The sequence below is a fragment of the Cydia splendana genome, chromosome 2 (assembly GCF_910591565.1).
Source record: "Cydia splendana chromosome 2, ilCydSple1.2, whole genome shotgun sequence".
In the NCBI taxonomy this organism is placed as follows: domain Eukaryota; kingdom Metazoa; phylum Arthropoda; class Insecta; order Lepidoptera; family Tortricidae; genus Cydia; species Cydia splendana.
In genome coordinates, this window is record NC_085961.1 from 6,167,362 (window position 1) to 6,171,404 (window position 4,043).

The window sequence follows — 4,043 nt, forward strand, 5'->3', positions numbered from 1 at the left end:
AATCCGGCACTGTTAACAATGTATTTTTTATGTGAAACGTGAGTGAAATCTCTTTAAAAAATCCGTAGGGGTCGGATCAAAAACTGTAATTAAGTCCGATTTCTAATAGGTTTTCCTGTCATCTATAGGTATAGACCTATTTTATGTATTTTTTTTTAAATTTAAGACTTAGTAGTTTCGGAGATAAGGGGGGGGGGGCATCCCATTTTTTGCCTATTTTCTTGAATAACTTCTAAACTGTTTATTCGAAAATTATAAAAAAAATATATTTGAGATCCTTACAATAAGCTCTTTCATTTGATATGTAATATGATATAGTTTGAAAAATTAAATTTTTTCATTTTTTCATTTACCCCCCAAAAGTGGCCCCCATGTTTAAAATTCATTTGTTTACGTTACATGTCCGTATTTGGGTCACAAACTTACATATGTGTACCAAATTTCAACTTGATTGGTCCAGTAGTTCCGGAGAAAATCGGCTGTGACAGACGGACAGACAGACAGACAGACGCACGAGTGATCCTATAAGGGTTCCGTTTTTTCCTTTAGAGGTACGGAACCCTAAAAAGCATTTAAGTGGGGCTCTCACACAACAAACGTGATTTTTTTGCCGTTTTTACGTAATGGCAAAAAACCCTTCGTGCGCGAGTCCGACTCGCACTTGGCCGGTGTTATTTTAAGTCACTTCTGTTTTGTAGGTACGTTGTTGATAAATTACCTATGTAACTTTAACAATTGTTCTGCTTACATAAAGTTACATATGTTTTAAGCCCATCTGCCTTCTACTAGTTCTACTATTACCATCATCTGTCTAACTTACATAATGTCACATGTTATTGTATTCTCTTTTTAGTTACGACGTTCTGATATTATAACTACGAAAACATCAGGTGATGCGGGGGCGAACCCAACGATTCGCAACTGTCCAACACAGGCCATTTGCTACCAGTTTTTAATGATCCCTGGGTATTTTTACTTGTTAAGAGTCTGCGGGTCAGGTTATACTGGAAATTTCCAAATTTCGGGACTAGATAAGACTGAAGCCCTTTGCGTCACCGAATTCTGCCAAATAAGAGGCTTACCGTTGTGCAACCTCGGTAATTGGATGATTATTCAACGATCTGCTAGTTAGGGACGAATAATTACTGAAGACCTTCAATGGCGGCCAGTGCCCTGTTGTAAGCATTTAACTTTTGCTTGGATAACGCCGATAACGGTGAAATGACAATTTTTTTTTCTGCGATGTGATGCTAGGCTTATCAGAAGTCTTGTGTAATGATTATGACACATTTCCAATTCCAATAAATAAATATATAAACCTAATCTTAATAAGGCATAGTTTACCCTCTGGAGAAGATCAGATGGCAGTTGCGTGCCTAAGACGTCAATTCCTGGGATTAGTTGTCAAGCGGACCCCAGGCTCCCATGAGCCGTGGCAAAATGCCGGGACTACGCGAGGAAGATGATGATGAAATAAATAAATATTACCTATGACCAATTTTACATAAAGCGACCTATCCCCACATTAAGTGTTATGGGTACTAGAAGACGATAATTACATATATGGAATAGATAGATATTATCTATAAATACTTGTATACATAAATAGAAAACATCCATCCATCTCTTCGAACCCTGGACCTCCAGCTTCTTAGGCACGGTCACTACCGACTAGGCTACGGCCACGCGAAATTGTATCGTACATCAACCACATTTATGCATGCCCCTCCGTTTAATTTTTAGTGTTCCGTACAAAACTTTGTTCACGGAACACTTATGGGATCACTTCGGTCTTGCAAATTAGTTATTTTTGAAGAAGTGTGTCCCCTTTCCACTTAATAAAGGACCAAAATCAAAAGTACCTACTTATTAATTAGGCATCCAAGATACGACCCACCTTTTGTCCGAATTTAAATTATTTTTATCAAGCAGACATATATTCTGTAAGACTAATTTATAAGAAAGTTAGGTCAACGCCTCCGAGAAAAAAGCGGCGACCCCAGGTCCGGCGCATATTTAGTCCAGCATATTTCGCTGGCTGGCTCAAAGAGGCAACGCCAGCAGCGTGCTAGGCACATTTACCCGGATACCTATCGACCGTAGTCTGTAAGACTTCAATAGACTTCGGGTCGGGTATTGGACCTGTGTTCCAAAAGGTCGCAAGGTCGAACTTTGCCCGAAGCGGTGATTTTAAAAAATTTTGATTAATTTAAAAACTTATGAGTATTGCTTCATATTTATGCCAATGCGTGACAGTGCGGACGATCATACAAACTCTTCCCAGTGATGCAACTTACGAAGAAGGAAGTTATCTTGCAAAATGGCTATCTCGCTCATCTCGCTAACAGCTTCTTACCACGCCATTCAACTCAGTTAGCACTTAGCTACTTTGTAATTAGCATATTATCTCATAGTTATTAACATATATAGATGGTTATCAGTGCGAAAATGCAGCTTCTTTATTTTTTGCGTGCCGTGAAACTATCCATTTTTGGCCTGGCGTGGCGGATAACTTTGCCCGTGGAGAAATCATCATGGATAAATATACCTATAGATAAAAGGACAATTCTGGAATATTGATTAAATTCATGGTGTGTCTTAAACATTGTTAATAGGTCTTTAAAGTCACTATGGTCCACTTAGGAATATACTATTTCTAGTAAGTGAACTTACAATAATTACCTAACGTTACATTTTAATTATAAATTAGTCCAACTATTACGTTTAGGTAAGCGTAGTTTCTGTAGCTCATAACTAATAATGCTCAAAAGACTGCCAGCGCGAAAATTTAATCAAATTTCCATATATTAAAATCTACTGGTAAAAACCTTGACCCATGCCCTAATTTAGGGTGCTTTACACGCAAGCAACACATACCTACACTACATACATACATTCTGACATAATTCGGCTGACCAAATATTTGGGTTACATTACATCACTGTTAGGGCTTCGTATAATAGTATAAAGTTGCTGATTTTTGCTTGCTGGCTTCTGTTGGTAGCAGAGCTTGTAGATGTGCCTAGATATAGTGCAGGCCGGAAACAGGCGGGCTGATATCGATCTCTTGCTGATGCATACATTCAGCCCACTCAGCCCAACTCCCTGAAAAAGCAGGCCTTATTTATTCTTAACAAGTTGTGCGCTTAATAATATGTAAATTAAATCATTAGATTTGATTGTTTAATATGAGATCACAATATAAAAAGTCGAAAACCATTTAATTTTGTCACCACCTTTTCACGCGATTCCCGAATAAGGTTATTTTTGCCTGTTTTGTAAACAATTTTATCCTAAATCTTATTAACGGCATAAAAAGGTAAGTAATAGGCCTTTTTGTACTTTATCTACAAAACGAAAATTTGTGCGAAGTAACAAAGAAAATAGAATTTGCATTGCATATCCATTCGCGTTTTACCTTACAACCACTAAACCTTACATGATAGCATCGTTACATTCGTTACTGATAACAAATTCAATATGGCCGCTCGCTTACTGCTAACGTAGCTTATTTTCGCCAGTTACATCATCCGCCTCGGTAGCGCAGTAGGCAGCGCGTAAGTCTCATAATCTTAAGGTCGTGAGTTCGATCCTCACCCGGGGCATATCTTTTTGCGTTTTTTTCAACATTATTTTATTTCAGATAGCCGTAAGTAAAGTTGTAAGTTTACGGGTTTGGCTTTTTAGTGATTCTGTATTCATTTACTTACAGTTTTTTTTTTAAAACGTATTTTTTCCGTCTTGGTCATTATCCTGTAACCTCACGTATAGACTTCCTGATAATCGTGTGAAATATAAAAACAATTTTCCTTCATTTTGAACTTGCTTTAAATTTTGAATTAACTAGATGTAGGATGTAAACAAAAAAACGCTTTTTAATTTATATTACAGAATTTACAGATATTCCACTCGACTAAAGACTTAGCACCAACAAAGACATATGTAACTTCGTATAAGACGAATAAAGTCTAAGGAAAAAACGTGCCTCGGAATTCAAGTAAAAGTCATTCTCGAATAGATGCCGCACACACCTTTAGCCTATC

At 37.3% G+C, this 4,043-nt stretch overlaps 1 non-coding gene across 1 annotated transcript; it reads left to right on the plus strand.

Annotated features, from left to right (window-relative positions):
• Positions 1 to 3,532: 3,532 nt before the first annotated feature.
• Trnam-cau (transfer RNA methionine (anticodon CAU)) lies at positions 3,533 to 3,605 on the plus strand. The gene has a single exon. It is a non-coding gene; the product is annotated as a tRNA-Met (tRNA).
• Positions 3,606 to 4,043: the final 438 nt, after the last annotated feature.